Here is a 17,057-nt window from a genome sequence, read left to right as displayed (position 1 = left end):
AAACGTATTCTCCGTTGAGATATTGCAGCCGCTGCTGTGTCCAGGCCCAGGAGCCTTAGCACTGTGCTGTGATGTCACTCAATACCACTGACATCACTAGGTGTAAACAACATCTCTCCTTTGCTGTGTATGTGACTATGGAGCTGTTTGGTGATGTCGTCTATTATGGCCTTCATAGAAGCAACAGGAGATTGTTGCATCCATCTAGAACCCTCAGAACTACAGTGCTATGATGTCACTCACTTCCACAGGCCTTGCAGAGTGTAAACAACAACAACCCAGCTTTGTTGTGTATGTAACCATAGGGATTTGTGATGTCACCTAGAACCTTCACAGCAGCGACAGCTTTATGAGGAGCATCAGCACTGCTCTGCCTGAGCAGAACCATCACCGCCATAGGTTGTCAAATAACCCGGATTTAACCCACACAGGTAAGTCCAATGGGGTGCAGGCATGTCCTCTATGCTTACAGCTTCCCGTGGGTGTTGGTTTGATACCGTTTGGGGACAGCCAAGGAGGCATCTGCAGGCAACAAAGGTAGGTGTGTGCTTGTGTGTGTGTTTCCTATGCAGATCCTAAGCCCAGTGTCACATGCAAGTAGGAGGAGTAAGAAGGGTTCCTGGCAAATCCGGGTTATGGATTGCATTTAAAAAGGCCCCGTGGGAGTGCAATGGGCCCCTGTCTTGCTGCTTAGCAATAATGGTATGGGTTTAGGTTCTGCTGTGTGTACTGGTGGTTGACTGCCCCCCAGCCCAGAGTGTGCATGGAAAATTGTCTGGCAGCCTCCCTGACAGCAAGCAGTGATAGTGCCCATGAAGGGCACCTTGTTGGGCCCGCCCCTTTCACGGTTATCGCTTCTCGGCCTTTTGGCTAAGATCAAGTGTAGTATCTGTTCTTATCAGTTTAATATCTGATACGTCCCCTATCTGGGGACCATATATTAAATGGATTTTTGAGAACGGGGGCCGATTTCGAAGCTTGCTTCCGTCGCCCTATGCATTGACCCGATATGGCAGTATCTTCGGGTACAGTGCACCACCCCCTTACAGGGTTAAAAAGAAAGATTCCTACTTTCATTGCTACCTGCTTGCTGGCTAGCCAGCTAGCCAGCCCTGTGGGCCTTGCTGCTGCTGCAGCCAAAAAACAAAAGGTGGTGCTGCTGCTGCTTCTGCTGCTTCTGCTTCTGCTTGTGTCTGGCCCCTGTTGGAGCGTCCAGGCACAGGACTTCTGCTGCTGCTGACTAAATGGCCTCCTTAATTGGATCATTTGAGTAGCCAGCACACCTGTGCAGGTAGGGCATGACATGATAGGCAGCTGCCTTGATAGCGGGTGGGTGCTGAATGTTCCTAATTGACAAAATAAGATTAATGCTTATGAAGAAATATAAAATCTCATCCCTTCCCCAATATCGCGCCACACCCCTACCCCTTAATTCCCTGGTTGAACTTGATGGACATATGTCTTTTTTCGACCGTACTAACTATGTAACATAACATGGGGGGGGGGGGTCTCCTGGCTGTTCACACAGGTGTGTCATTGCTGTACATTGACCATGCATTGCTTCTGTGGTATTGCAAAGGCAAAGACAAATGCTTCCAGCCATCCATTGCACTAATGGATTGGTCATCAGCTGGCTGTCTATGTCCCGCATCAATATAGACCAAAGTACAGAGGGTTAGGCTATGCTATTGTGCACCTACCTGATGCATCAGAAGGTGCGAGGCCCTTGCTAAATTCTGTGCACAGACTTTGAGATCTATGCTTTAGACTGTATCTAAACCTGCTCCAACATGGACTGACATTCTGGCCTACTTTCAGCCGATGCGACTTGTCTGTCGCTGAACAGTCGCTTTTTATGTATTCAGCACCTATGTATAATGTTGTAAAAATGCTCTAGAAGCTAAAGTCGCAGAAATGTCACACATATTTGGCCTGCAACTTTCTGTGCGACAAATTCAGACAGGAAAAATCAGTATAAATCCTTAGAAAATTATCCCCCAGTGTCTCCATCTGCTGGCGGTATTGAATAAGCATTGCTGCACTGATGGGGTATGCATTAGACGAAAAAAAAGAAGAAAAAGAAGAATAATACGCCCAGAAAAGAGGCGAAAAGGAGAAAAACGTAAAAAAACGTGAAAAAAAAGTAAGAGGAAGAGAAGGGAAAAAAAGGTGGAAATGGGTTTAAAAGTGATTTCGGCGGAGAAATATATATATATATATATATATATATATATATATATATATATGCGCACACACACACATAGATATAAACGTATTCTCCGTTGAGATATTGCAGCCGCTGCTGTGTCCAGGCCCAGGAGCCTTAGCACTGTGCTGTGATGTCACTCAATACCACTGACATCACTAGGTGTAAACAACATCTCTCCTTTGCTGTGTATGTGACTATGGAGCTGTTTGGTGATGTCGTCTATTACGGCCTTCATAGAAGCAACAGGAGATTGTTGCATCCATCTTGAACCCTCAGAACTACAGTGCTATGATGTCACTCACTTCCACAGGCCTTGCAGAGTGTAAACAACAACAACCCAGCTTTGTTGTGTATGTAACCATAGGGATTTGTGATGTCACCTAGAACCTTCACAGCAGCGACAGCTTTATGAGGAGCATCAGCACTGCTCTGCCTGAGCAGAACCATCACCGCCATAGGTTGTCAAATAACCCGGATTTAACCCACACAGGTAAGTCCAATGGGGTGCAGGCATGTCCTCTATGCTTACAGCTTCCCGTGGGTGTTGGTTTGATACCGTTTGGGGACAGCCAAGGAGGCATCTGCAGGCAACAAAGGTAGGTGTGTGCTTGTGTGTGTGTTTCCTATGCAGATCCTAAGCCCAGTGTCACATGCAAGTAGGAGGAGTAAGAAGGGTTCCTGGCAAATCCGGGTTATGGATTGCATTTAAAAAGGCCCCGTGGGAGTGCAATGGGCCCCTGTCTTGCTGCTTAGCAATAATGGTATGGGTTTAGGTTCTGCTGTGTGTACTGGTGGTTGACTGCCCCCCAGCCCAGAGTGTGCATGGAAAATTGTCTGGCAGCCTCCCTGACAGCAAGCAGTGATAGTGCCCATGAAGGGGACCTTGTTGGGCCCGCCCCTTTCACGGTTATCGCTTCTCGGCCTTTTGGCTAAGATCAAGTGTAGTATCTGTTCTTATCAGTTTTCATGCTGGTGGGGATGGGTGCTGCATGGAGGATGCAGGTGTACCAGGGCTTTCCGGGGCTGGTTCTGAGGAATCAGCTCGACGGCTGCCCCGATGTGACCTGTTCCCTCCGGGTCTCGCCATGAGGCTGAGAGGGTCTAGAGCCGAGGTACTTTTGTGCCTCGGGGAGTGGTGACCCCGAGGTGCCGAAACTCACTGGGAGAATAGACTCACTGAGTTGACGCACGGGCACCATAATCTCTTCACCTTGTGGCACTCACCTCTTGATTCCCGGCCTTCTGGCTAGGATCAGAGAAATTTTTATAGATCCGGCCGAATGTCCGGGCAGTATATCTGCACACATTCACTTATTTATTTCTTTTTTGTCTCACTGTGTCACTTTTTGCGTGTTGTGTGTTCACAGGATTTGTCAGGATGCGGTAGCCCTTCTGGGTGTCCCTCCTGGCGGTCTAGGGGAGGTGTGTGTGGCCATTAGGTTCCACACCTCCCTGCAAACACCCCGGGTACTCCTGCTTTGGCAGGGTACCTACCGTAATCGGCTCTGCGGGCAGATACCTTGGCTGACGCCAAGGGGGATGCCGGGAGCATTTGTGGTCCCCTAGTAGCTTCGGCGAAAAGGGACACCGAACCTGGAACCTCGCAGGTACCTTTTGGTCCGGAGGCGAAGGGTAAGGTTTGTTGGGGGGCCTCTCTCCTATCGGAGAAGGGCTTGCGATAGACCGCATCCTTTGTGCACGTTTTTTTTTGTGTAACACGTTTGCACTTTTTCTTGCACTTTGGGTGAATCGAAAGCACGTTCCTCGGCTTTAAAAAAAAAAAAAAAAAAAAAAAAATGTACCGAGCAAAAGTGGACAAATTGGAGAAGGATGAAAAGTGTTCAAGATATTTTTTTAAGAAAATGATTGGGAGAAAGGATGATTTAGTGAGTGTGTATGATAAGGATGGTGGTTTGGTGAGAGGCAAAGCTGTACTGAATGTGGTGAAAGAGTTTTATGAGGACTTATATGCAGTCAAACAGTGTGATAGGGGTTTGGCTGAGGAAGTGCTGGAAGTGATTGATAAGAAGGTAGATTGTAATGAGTATGAGAGTTTAATGAGAGAGATTGGAATGGAAGAGATTAAAAGGACGGTTGATAGTATGGCTAAAAATAAGACTCCTGGAGAGGATGGGTTGCCGGCTGAGTTTTATGTGAAATTGTGGGATGTACTGAAGGATGATATGGAGAGTATCTTTAAGTATATGTGGGCTAATGGAAGATTGGTGGAAAGTATGAAGAGTGGGATAGTGGTTTTGATTTATAAGAAAGGGGATGTGAATGATATAAGGAATTGGAGGCCGATAACTTTGTTGAATGTGGATTATAAAATATTTGCAAAGCTGATTACAAATAGAATGAGGGACGTGATAGAGCAAGTGATTGGGGAGGAGCAAGTGTGTGGTGTGCCAGGAAGAAGAATTAGTGAGAATTTGTGTTTGTTGAGAGATATATTGTGGGATGGTATGTGTAGAAAGCAGGTGGTTCGTGTGTTGTCAATTGATTTTGAAAAAGCTTTTGACCGTTTGTCGCATGGGTTTTTGTTTAAGGTGCTAGTTAAAATGGGGTTTCCAGGTGATTTTGTGAATATTGTGAGAATGGTGTATAAGGAAGTGTATAGTAAGATTCTGATTAATGGATGGATGACTGAGGAGATTAAAGTATGTTCAGGGGTGAGACAGGGATGTCCCTTGTCACCTATTGCTTTTATTTGTGCTATGGAACCATTATTAGAATTATTGCGTAAGGATAAATGTGTGAGAGGTGTGAGAGTTCCGGGGGGTCGTGGTAAAGAGGTTAAAGTGTTGGCTTATATGGATGATGTATGTGTGGTAAGTGAATCTGTTGCGGCTGTAAGAAGATCCAAGTTATTGGTAAGTCTGTTTTGTGGTGCGTCTGGTTTTAAGGTCAATTGGGGAAAGAGTGAATATAAATGTTTTGGTGGTGTGACTCAGAGTGAGGATGTTGGTATGGAAGGGGTGGAAGGGCCTATTCAAGTGTTGGGGGTTAAGATGGATGAACGGTTGGATGGTAGAAATAGTTGGGAGGATGTGGGGAAGAGAGTGCAAAAGAAATTGAATTTTTGGAGGTTGAGAGAGTTGTCAATGGTTGGTAAGGTTATGATAGTGAAGAGTGTGATTTTGCCAATACTGTTATATGTTGCTGTTGTGTTTCCGCCAAGTTATATGGTTTTGCGAAAGGTGAAAAGAATGTTATTTGTGTTTTTGTGGGGTACAAAGATGGAAAGAGTTAAGAGAGAGATTGTAATGAAAGATGGTAAAAATGGAGGAATGGACTTTCCGAATGTTGATGTGTATCTGGGTGTGAATATTGTTTTTGCTTTGAAAAGAATGATGGGAGGTGAAAAGAGTTGTGCATGTATGGTGAGATATTTGGGTGGCAGTGTGTTATGTAAATTGGGTTGGTTGGAAAGAGATTTGAGAGTGCCTTATGCTTTTGTGTGTCCTAGTTGGTATGTATATGTGGTGAAATTTTTGGAGAATTATAGGTTGATTGGTGTGGGTCCAGAAGTGTTTGTGAGTAAAAAGAGTATGATTGGGTACATTAAAAAAGAGGAAGTTGAATGTTCAATTAATATGGTGAGAGCTGTAGATGTGGGGAGAGTGTGGAAGAGTATAATGACTGTTGGAGTAACAAATAGACAACGTGAGATAGCATGGCAGAGTTTGCATGGTGCGTTACCGGTAAGAGAATTTCAAAGAAATAGAGGGATTGGAAGGTATGAGAGGTGTCCAAGAGATGGGTGTGATGGGATTGAGAGTGTGATGCATGTATTTTGGAATTGTGAAATGGCGCAAGGTGTGTGGAAAGGGGTGAGTTTGCTGTTTAAAGAATTGACTGGTATAAGGTATATGTCGTATGATGTGGTTATGTTTGGACTTAGTATGGTAGGGAGAGATAAGGAAAGGGTTTTTTTTGTGTTGCTTGCCATTATTAAAGAAGTACTTTGGGATGTTAGGAATTTATGTGTATTCAAAAGAAATAACGTGTCGGTGGAGGGTTGTATTAAGATGATTCTAGATAGGTTATATGTTGTTTATTTGTGTGATAGGAAGAATTTGGGGGATAAGGATGCTGAGGGGATATGGAAGTTTTTGAAATGGAGATATCTTGTAAGTTTGTAATTGGTGATGGTATTTATGTTTGTTTGAAATTGAAAATAAAAAGAAAGACCTAATGATGAGTTGGACTTTACTTCAGAAAGTCTAAGTGACGAAGTATGGAGTTGGATTTTGATGTTTTAATGTCCAAACCTGAAGGTTTAAAAAAAAAAAAAAAAAAAAAATCTGTTCTTATGAGTTTAATATCTGATACGTCCCCTATCTGGGGACCATATATTAAATGGATTTTTGAGAACGGGGGCCGATTTCGAAGCTTGCTTCCGTCACCCTATGCATTGACCCGATATGGCAGTATCTTCGGGTACAGTGCACCACCCCCTTACAGGGTTAAAAAGAAAGATTCCTACTTTCATTGCTACCTGCTTGCTGGCTAGCCAGCTAGCCAGCCCTGTGGGCCTTGCTGCTGCTGCTGCAGCCAAAAAACAAAAGGTGGTGCTGCTGCTGCTTCTGCTGCTTCTGCTTCTGCTTGTGTCTGGCCGCTGTTGGAGCGTCCAGGCACAGGACTTCTGCTGCTGCTGACTAAATGGCCTCCTTAATTGGATCATTTGAGTAGCCAGCACACCTGTGCAGGTAGGGCATGACATGATAGGCAGCTGCCTTGATAGCGGGTGGGTGCTGAATGTTCCTAATTGACAAAATAAGATTAATGCTTATGAAGAAATATAAAATCTCATCCCTTCCCCAATATCGCGCCACACCCCTACCCCTTAATTCCCTGGTTGAACTTGATGGACATATGTCTTTTTTCGACCGTACTAACTATGTAACTATGTATCATAACATGGGGGGGGGGGGTCCTCCTGGCTGTTCACACAGGTGTGTCATTGCTGTACATTGACCATGCATTGCTTCTGTGGTATTGCAAAGGCAAAGACAAATGCTTCCAGCCATCCATTGCACTAATGGATTGGTCATCAGCTGGCTGTCTATGTCCCGCATCAATATAGACCAAAGTACAGAGGGTTAGGCTATGCTATTGTGCACCTACCTGATGCATCAGAAGGTGCGAGGCCCTTGCTAAATTCTGTGCACAGACTTTGAGATCTATGCTTTAGACTGTATCTAAACCTGCTCCAACATGGACTGACATTCTGGCCTACTTTCAGCCGATGCGACTTGTCTGTCGCTGAACAGTCGCTTTTTATGTATTCAGCACCTATGTATAATGTTGTAAAAATGCTCTAGAAGCTAAAGTCGCAGAAATGTCACACATATTTGGCCTGCAACTTTCTGTGCGACAAATTCAGACAGGAAAAATCAGTATAAATCCTTAGAAAATTATCCCCCAGTGTCTCCATCTGCTGGCGGTATTGAATAAGCATTGCTGCACTGATGGGGTATGCATTAGACGAAAAAAAAGAAGAAAAAGAAGAATAATACGCCCAGAAAAGAGGCGAAAAGGAGAAAAACGTAAAAAAACGTGAAAAAAAAGTAAGAGGAAGAGAAGGGAAAAAAAGGTGGAAATGGGTTTAAAAGTGATTTCGGAGGAGAAATATATATATATATATATATATATATATATATATATATATATATATATACGCGCACACACACACATATATATAAACGTATTCTCCGTTGAGATATTGCAGCCGCTGCTGTGTCCAGGCCCAGGAGCCTTAGCACTGTGCTGTGATGTCACTCAATACCACTGACATCACTAGGTGTAAACAACATCTCTCCTTTGCTGTGTATGTGACTATGGAGCTGTTTGGTGATGTCGTCTATTATGGCCTTCATAGAAGCAACAGGAGATTGTTGCATCCATCTAGAACCCTCAGAACTACAGTGCTATGATGTCACTCACTTCCACAGGCCTTGCAGAGTGTAAACAACAACAACCCAGCTTTGTTGTGTATGTAACCATAGGGATTTGTGATGTCACCTAGAACCTTCACAGCAGCGACAGCTTTATGAGGAGCATCAGCACTGCTCTGCCTGAGCAGAACCATCACCGCCATAGGTTGTCAAATAACCCGGATTTAACCCACACAGGTAAGTCCAATGGGGTGCAGGCATGTCCTCTATGCTTACAGCTTCCCGTGGGTGTTGGTTTGATACCGTTTGGGGACAGCCAAGGAGGCATCTGCAGGCAACAAAGGTAGGTGTGTGCTTGTGTGTGTGTTTCCTATGCAGATCCTAAGCCCAGTGTCACATGCAAGTAGGAGGAGTAAGAAGGGTTCCTGGCAAATCCGGGTTATGGATTGCATTTAAAAAGGCCCCGTGGGAGTGCAATGGGCCCCTGTCTTGCTGCTTAGCAATAATGGTATGGGTTTAGGTTCTGCTGTGTGTACTGGTGGTTGACTGCCCCCCAGCCCAGAGTGTGCATGGAAAATTGTCTGGCAGCCTCCCTGACAGCAAGCAGTGATAGTGCCCATGAAGGGCACCTTGTTGGGCCCGCCCCTTTCACGGTTATCGCTTCTCGGCCTTTTGGCTAAGATCAAGAGGTGCGAGGTGGATTGCAGGAGCTATCCCTTGCGGGGGCTACTGTGAATTGTGCGATAATGGCTTTCCAGAGCCGAATTAATTACCTGAAAGATGGAGAGACCAGGATAAAGAATGGATTTCGTGTGGATATCCTTGAAAGTGCATTGGACAAGTTCAGCTTGGAACATCTTGTGAAGAACATCTTCCTAAAGACCTTGCTGGTGAAAAAGCAGGATATTCTATGTCTGCAGCAGCATGGGAGAGCTTCATATGTCCTTGTGCTTGAATCTCACAGCGCCTGTCAGAATCTGCACTACCAATTAAAGTCCAAGCTGAATTCACCTGAGCTGGATGGACTTACCTTCACTGTGTTATACACTGCAGGAGAGACAAACCTGGTGGTGTTCATGTACAATCCGTATGTGAATCTGGCTGACATTGGGCGCTTTCTCCAGAGATATTGCTCTGAGGTGAAAGGAGGAGAGAAAATCTTCAATACAGAGGATCTCTGGACTGGTAAATACAAGTTCCGTGTGAAGTTTAGAGCTGATCCTGATGGAATTGAGGGCATGCAACATCCGCCCTCCAGCTTTACAATTGGCAGAGACAGAGGCTACCTGTTTTATAACAACATGCCGGAATTTTGCAGAAAATGCAGGAGCTTTGGCCACAGACAGGATGCTTGCACTTCACCATCTGTGCAGTTCTGTGGTCGCTGCGGCAAAGCTGGACATACCTCAGGAGGTTGCACGGAGGAGGTGGTGTGCAATCTCTGCGGGCAACGTGGACATGTGTTCAAAGACTGTCTGTACAGGTCCAGAACTTGGGCGGAGGTCGCTGCATCATCTTGTGACCAGGCTGCTGCTGCTGCTGCTGCTGCTATTGCTGCCACACCCGAGGCTGGATCCAAACCTGTGGACACTATTCAGACTGCGGATCCTGTTCCTGTTGCTGTTACTGTTGGGTCTGTTCAGACTGCAGTCTCTGCAGTTAAAAAGAAAGAGACTGTAAAACCTGCTGCTGTAAAGCCAGATGTTATCCAGCGGAAAGTTGGTGGCAGTGAACCCCGTGCTGTCCCTGCTGTCACCATGGGGGCGGTGGAGTCGGTGGTCGCTGTCACTGAGTCGGACTTTGCCGAGTCAGATATGGAGCAGGGATCATCTGTGGCTACACTTGCAAGAGACTGGTCAGAGGAAATGGAGGTTGAAGACTTGAAAAAAAAGAGAAAGAAAGATCCTGTTGTCTCAGATGTGAACAGTGGCCAAACAAAACGGTTACTGGTTGCACCATCTCAAGTAATCCAGGAACTTACATCTCCTGAGTCTGAGGCAGCAACTCCTGAAAAGGGTTAAATGGCTACCATCAGCATTGCCTCGCTTAATGCGAGAGGAATAAAGAGTCCTGCAAGGAGGGCTGCTTTTTTTTCATTTTTGTCAACTTTGAATGCAAGAATTTTTCTAATTCAAGAATGTGGAATTTATCATCACATGAATTATGAATACCTGAGAACTGACTGGATATATGGCCCATCTATCTGGTCAGGTGACAACTCAAACAAGAACTCTGGAGTTGGAATACTTTTTAAGGGCCAGGACTTTAACATCATGTCCTTTGTGGAAATTGTGCCTGGGAGGGCATTGCTTGTGAATGTACAATATAATGGAGTGGAGTTGAGGATTATTAACATCTATGCCTCCCCTGTTAAAGAAGAAAGATCCTCCCTCCTAGAGATTGTGCAGTTGTATTTGCATGGAGCTACCTCTCTTGTCTTGGGAGGAGATTTTAACTGTGTGTTGCCTGATGAGAGGAGAGTCTCTGGGTCTGTGAGAAAAGACAAGACTGAAGTGCAGCTGAAGAATCTAATTCAGGACAACAGATTGCAAGATGCCTGGAGAAGTCAAAACCCATCTGACCCTGGTTACACCTGGGAAAGTAACATCTATAAATCCAGAATTGACTTTGTCCTTATTTCTGAAAATATAAAAATAAATAATGCTAAACTCACAGATAATGTCTTGTCTGACCACAAACTTCTCTCTGTGGAAATTTACTTACCTGATGTCATCAAAGGGAAAGGTGTTTGGAGACTGAACTCACAGCTCCTAGAAGATGAAATCATAAAGAGAGACTTTGTTATTTATTATAAAAAACTAAAAAATCTCCAACAGCGGTTTGCATCAATGCTGGACTGGTGGGAGCATGCAAAGGCCAAAATAAAAGAATTTTTTATGCGTGCTGGTGTGAACAAAGCCAAGGAGAAGCAAAGGTGGTTTAAAAGGCTAAACACAAAACTGCAAACCTGTTACCAGCTGAGGAGCATTGGTGTGAACATGGATGATACAATTGTAAAGGTGAAAGAGGAGATAAAGAAAGCTGTGGAAGGAAAAGGTAAAGAAATTATTTATAATGCAAAAGTGGAACATATGGAAAAAAATGAGACTTGCTCACGCTTCTTTTTAAAGAAACTTGTTGAAAAGAAAGAATTAATAAAAAATCTTGATGGTGAGACTACTAAAGATGGACTTTTAAATAAAGCACACAGTTTTTATCATGATCTTTTTAGTGAAAAACACATTGACTCTGACTTTTTACCCGAAGTAATGGACTCTGTGCAATATTGTCTGAGTGATCAGGACAAAGATGTTTTGTGCAATAGTGTGAATATGGCTGAAGTGGAAAGTGCAGTAAAGAGTTTTTTAAAAGGGAAAACTCCTGGATCTGATGGATTACAAATAGAATTTTACCTGTCTTTTTGGGAAATTTTAAAGTCTGATTTTTATGCTGTTCTTAAAGAGGTTTTTAACTGTGAGAAGCTGCCTGAGTCCTGGAGGAGTGGTGTGGTGACTTTGTTGTACAAGAAAGGAGACAAGACAAAGCTAGAAAATTGGAGACCAATCACTCTACTCAATGTGGACTATAAAATTTTTGCAAAAATCTTGGTCAACCGCATGAAGCTAGTGATTGAGACGGTGATCCACCCTGACCAAGTATGTGGTGTCCCAGGGCGTGCAGTGTGGGAGCATCTCAATGTCATCAGAGATGCCATCTGGTACCAGCAGGAGCGCCAACAGAAGCTTGCAGTGTTATCTCTTGATTTTATGAAAGCATATGACAGAGTTTCCCACCAGCATTTATGGACTGTTTTAAAAAAGATGGGTTTTCCAGAGAGTTTTATCAAGCATGTTGCACTTTTATACAATGACTGCTTTAGCAAAATTTTAGTCAATGGGTTTTTATCTGAAGATGTTTTACTGAGTTCGGGCGTTAAGCAAGGATGCCCTTTGTCACCGCTGCTATTTATATGTGCAATAGAACCCCTACTGGCTATGCTGAGAAAGGACAAGGTGATCAGAGGGGTCCCCATACCAGGGGGTAATGGACAGTTTACGAAAACCCTTGCATATATGGATGATGTGACCATTTTATGTGACTCAGAAGTATCTGTCAGAAGAGCCTTGATGAAGACTGAATTTTTTTGCCAAGCATCTGCTTTTAAACTAAATATTGCTAAATGTGAATGTTTGGGGATTGGGAAGTGGTCAAATACAGACATCCCCCAACTAAAGATCCAGAGTGAGAAAATAAAGGTTTTAGGAGTGGTTTTTAATGCAAAAAATGATGGAGAGGAGAGTTGGAACATTATTAAAGAAAAGGTACAGAAAAAAATTGACTTTTGGAAGCTTAGGAAACTATCAATTGAAGGGAAGCTTTTAATTATATGTTCCTTGCTTTTACCTGTTTTATTGTACCTTAACACAGTGTTTCCTCCATCAGAGACTGTTCTTAAAAACCTGCAAAAACAATTTTTTCATTTTATCTGGAGTTCAAGGATGGAAAAACTCAAGAGAGACATTATGTACAAGCTGCACAAAAATGGAGGTAAAAACGTTCCTAATCTTAAAAATTTTTTATACCTGAAGTTTTTTAGCATGTGTTTTAAGACTGTTTTATCCTCTAAACAATGGACATTTTATCTAAAGTATGCTGCTGGTGATATATTTAGAAAAAGAAAATGGATTCACCTACCTCAGACATCCCCTGTTTTAATCATACCTCCAAAGCACTATATGGTTTTAGAGAAAGTGATTCGTCTGTATAACTTGAAAGACATGGACATTGAGATTCTCAAGCATCCCAAAAGAATAGAGATGGAGCTCAGGAGATCGGAGCAAACCTCTGGGATTTTAAACTTCTCTAAAACAAAATGTGACAGAGTGTGGAGGATGGTTAATGCACCGTATCTGGAGAATTGCAATAAAGATCTTGCATGGTCAATAGCACATGAGTGTGTACCTACCAGACACTTTCAGCACAGACGGGGATTGTGCAATACTTCAAGATGTCCAAGAGGAAGCTGTGGAGGAGAAGAGACAGTCTTACATGTGTTTTGGAACTGTTTTTATGCTCAAGAGGTGTGGAAAAGTGTGGCGAGTCTTTTAATGTTTCTTACCGATCTAAAGACTTTTAATCATGAAGTTGTTTTATTCGGGAATTTTACGAGTCAAAATAAAGATACAGAGAGAGTGATATGGACTGTTGTGAATACCGTCAAGAATGCCTTATGGAAGTCTCGCAATATTTTGGTTTTCCAGAAAGACTTGATTAGTGAAAGTGACTGTTTTAAACTTGCACTGAGTGATCTTTTTGTCTACTATTTATTGGACAAAAAGAGACTGGGGGCCCAGAAAGCTAATTCACTTTGGCACTTTAGTCGTTGGAATGCAATAATGTGATATGTAATATGATGCATTTTGAATAGTAGTGAAAGTTTACTTGTATGTATTTCTTGTTTTTGCACTTTACTAATAAAAACGTAAAAAAAAATCTGTTCTTATCAGTTTAATATCTGATACGTCCCCTATCTGGGGACCATATATTAAATGGATTTTTGAGAACGGGGGCCGATTTCGAAGCTTGCTTCCGTCGCCCTATGCATTGACCCGATATGGCAGTATCTTCGGGTACAGTGCACCACCCCCTTACAGGGTTAAAAAGAAAGATTCCTACTTTCATTGCTACCTGCTTGCTGGCTAGCCAGCTAGCCAGCCCTGTGGGCCTTGCTGCTGCTGCTGCTGCAGCCAAAAAACAAAAGGTGGTGCTGCTGCTGCTTCTGCTGCTTCTGCTTCTGCTTGTGTCTGGCTGCTGTTGGAGCGTCCAGGCACAGGACTTCTGCTGCTGCTGACTAAATGGCCTCCTTAATTGGATCATTTGAGTAGCCAGCACACCTGTGCAGGTAGGGCATGACATGATAGGCAGCTGCCTTGATAGCGGGTGGGTGCTGAATGTTCCTAATTGACAAAATAAGATTAATGCTTATGAAGAAATATAAAATCTCATCCCTTCCCCAATATCGCGCCACACCCCTACCCCTTAATTCCTTGGTTGAACTTGATGGACATATGTCTTTTTTCGACCGTACTAACTATGTAACTATGTATCATAACATGGGGGGGGGGGGGGTCTCCTGGCTGTTCACACAGGTGTGTCATTGCTGTACATTGACCATGCATTGCTTCTGTGGTATTGCAAAGGCAAAGACAAATGCTTCCAGCCATCCATTGCACTAATGGATTGGTCATCAGCTGGCTGTCTATGTCCCGCATCAATATAGACCAAAGTACAGAGGGTTAGGCTATGCTATTGTGCACCTACCTGATGCATCAGAAGGTGCGAGGCCCTTGCTAAATTCTGTGCACAGACTTTGAGATCTATGCTTTAGACTGTATCTAAACCTGCTCCAACATGGACTGACATTCTGGCCTACTTTCAGCCGATGCGACTTGTCTGTCGCTGAACAGTCGCTTTTTATGTATTCAGCACCTATGTATAATGTTGTAAAAATGCTCTAGAAGCTAAAGTCGCAGAAATGTCACACATATTTGGCCTGCAACTTTCTGTGCGACAAATTCAGACAGGAAAAATCAGTATAAATCCTTAGAAAATTATCCCCCAGTGTCTCCATCTGCTGGCGGTATTGAATAAGCATTGCTGCACTGATGGGGTATGCATTAGACGAAAAAAAAGAAGAAAAAGAAGAATAATACGCCCAGAAAAGAGGCGAAAAGGAGAAAAACGTAAAAAAACGTGAAAAAAAAGTAAGAGGAAGAGAAGGGAAAAAAAGGTGGAAATGGGTTTAAAAGTGATTTCGGCGGAGAAATATATATATATATATATATATATATATATATATATATATATATATATACGCGCACACACACACATATATATAAACGTATTCTCCGTTGAGATATTGCAGCTGCTGCTGTGTCCAGGCCCAGGAGCCTTAGCACTGTGCTGTGATGTCACTCAATACCACTGACATCACTAGGTGTAAACAACATCTCTCCTTTGCTGTGTATGTGACTATGGAGCTGTTTGGTGATGTCGTCTATTATGGCCTTCATAGAAGCAACAGGAGATTGTTGCATCCATCTTGAACCCTCAGAACTACAGTGCTATGATGTCACTCACTTCCACAGGCCTTGCAGAGTGTAAACAACAACAACCCAGCTTTGTTGTGTATGTAACCATAGGGATTTGTGATGTCACCTAGAACCTTCACAGCAGCGACAGCTTTATGAGGAGCATCAGCACTGCTCTGCCTGAGCAGAACCATCACCGCCATAGGTTGTCAAATAACCCGGATTTAACCCACACAGGTAAGTCCAATGGGGTGCAGGCATGTCCTCTATGCTTACAGCTTCCCGTGGGTGTTGGTTTGATACCGTTTGGGGACAGCCAAGGAGGCATCTGCAGGCAACAAAGGTAGGTGTGTGCTTGTGTGTGTGTTTCCTATGCAGATCCTAAGCCCAGTGTCACATGCAAGTAGGAGGAGTAAGAAGGGTTCCTGGCAAATCCGGGTTATGGATTGCATTTAAAAAGGCCCCGTGGGAGTGCAATGGGCCCCTGTCTTGCTGCTTAGCAATAATGGTATGGGTTTAGGTTCTGCTGTGTGTACTGGTGGTTGACTGCCCCCCAGCCCAGAGTGTGCATGGAAAATTGTCTGGCAGCCTCCCTGACAGCAAGCAGTGATAGTGCCCATGAAGGGGACCTTGTTGGGCCCGCCCCTTTCACGGTTATCGCTTCTCGGCCTTTTGGCTAAGATCAAGTGTAGTATCTGTTCTTATCAGTTTTCATGCTGGTGGGGATGGGTGCTGCATGGAGGATGCAGGTGTACCAGGGCTTTCCGGGGCTGGTTCTGAGGAATCAGCTCGACGGCTGCCCCGATGTGACCTGTTCCCTCCGGGTCTCGCCATGAGGCTGAGAGGGTCTAGAGCCGAGGTACTTTTGTGCCTCGGGGAGTGGTGACCCCGAGGTGCCGAAACTCACTGGGAGAATAGGCTCACTGAGTTGAAGCACGGGCACCATAATCTCTTCACCTTGTGGCACTCACCTCTTGATTCCCGGCCTTCTGGCTAGGATCAGAGAAATTTTTATAGATCCGGCCGGATGTCCGGGCAGTATATCTGCACACATTCACTTATTTATTTATTTTTTGTCTCACTGTGTCACTTTTTGCGTGTTGTGTGTTCACAGGATTTGTCAGGATGCGGTAGCCCTTCTGGGTGTCCCTCCTGGCGGTCTAGGGGAGGTGTGTGTGGCCATTAGGTTCCGCACCTCCCTGCAAACACCCCGGGTACTCCTGCTTCGCAGGGTACCTACCGTAATCGGCTCTGCGGGCAGATACCTTGGCTAACGCCAAGGGGGATGCCGGGAGCATTTGTGGTCTCCTAGTAGCTTCGGCGAAAAGGGACATCGAACCTGGAACCTCGCAGGTACCTTTTGGTCCGGAGGCGAAGGGTAAGGTTTGTTGGGGGGCCTCTCTCCTATCGGAGAAGGGCTTGCGATAGACCGCATCCTTTGTGCACGTTTTTTTAGTGTAACACGTTTGCACTTTTTCTTGCACTTTGGGTGAATCGAAAGCACGTTCCTCGGCTTTAAAAAAAAAAAAAAAAAAAAAAAAAAAAAAAAAAATCTGTTCTTATCAGTTTAATATCTGATACGTCCCCTATCTGGGGACCATATATTAAATGGATTTTTGAGAACGGGGGCCGATTTCGAAGCTTGCTTCCGTCGCCCTATGCATTGACCCGATATGGCAGTATCTTCGGGTACAGTGCACCACCCCCTTACAGGGTTAAAAAGAAAGATTCCTACTTTCATTGCTACCTGCTTGCTGGCTAGCCAGCTAGCCAGCCCTGTGGGCCTTGCTGCTGCTGCTGCAGCCAAAAAACAAAAGGTGGTGCTGCTGCTGCTTCTGCTGCTTCTGCTGCTTCTGC

General features: G+C 44.3%; 4 non-coding genes and 2 pseudogenes across 4 annotated transcripts; all 6 read left to right on the top strand.

The window, feature by feature from the left end:
* Positions 1-850: 850 nt before the first annotated feature.
* On the top strand, positions 851-1,041 carry LOC130301977 (U2 spliceosomal RNA). Its single transcript, XR_008852309.1, has one exon. It is a non-coding gene; the product is annotated as a U2 spliceosomal RNA (small nuclear RNA).
* A 2,077-nt stretch (positions 1,042-3,118) lies between these two features.
* Positions 3,119-3,278, top strand: LOC130302006 (U2 spliceosomal RNA; annotated as a pseudogene).
* A 3,208-nt stretch (positions 3,279-6,486) lies between these two features.
* On the top strand, positions 6,487-6,668 carry LOC130302004 (U2 spliceosomal RNA). Its single transcript, XR_008852332.1, has one exon. It is a non-coding gene; the product is annotated as a U2 spliceosomal RNA (small nuclear RNA).
* Positions 6,669-13,559: 6,891 nt separating this feature from the next.
* LOC130301999 (U2 spliceosomal RNA) lies at positions 13,560-13,755 on the top strand. The gene has a single exon (XR_008852329.1). It is a non-coding gene; the product is annotated as a U2 spliceosomal RNA (small nuclear RNA).
* Positions 13,756-15,856: 2,101 nt separating this feature from the next.
* LOC130302005 (U2 spliceosomal RNA) lies at positions 15,857-16,016 on the top strand (annotated as a pseudogene).
* Positions 16,017-16,708: 692 nt separating this feature from the next.
* Positions 16,709-16,905, top strand: LOC130302000 (U2 spliceosomal RNA). The gene has a single exon (XR_008852330.1). It is a non-coding gene; the product is annotated as a U2 spliceosomal RNA (small nuclear RNA).
* Positions 16,906-17,057: the final 152 nt, after the last annotated feature.

This window comes from Hyla sarda, unplaced genomic scaffold (genome assembly GCF_029499605.1).
Source record: "Hyla sarda isolate aHylSar1 unplaced genomic scaffold, aHylSar1.hap1 scaffold_1146, whole genome shotgun sequence".
NCBI lineage: Eukaryota > Metazoa > Chordata > Amphibia > Anura > Hylidae > Hyla > Hyla sarda.
The sequence above is the reverse complement of the archived record's forward strand: the minus strand, read 5'-3'. Positions and strand labels throughout refer to the sequence as shown.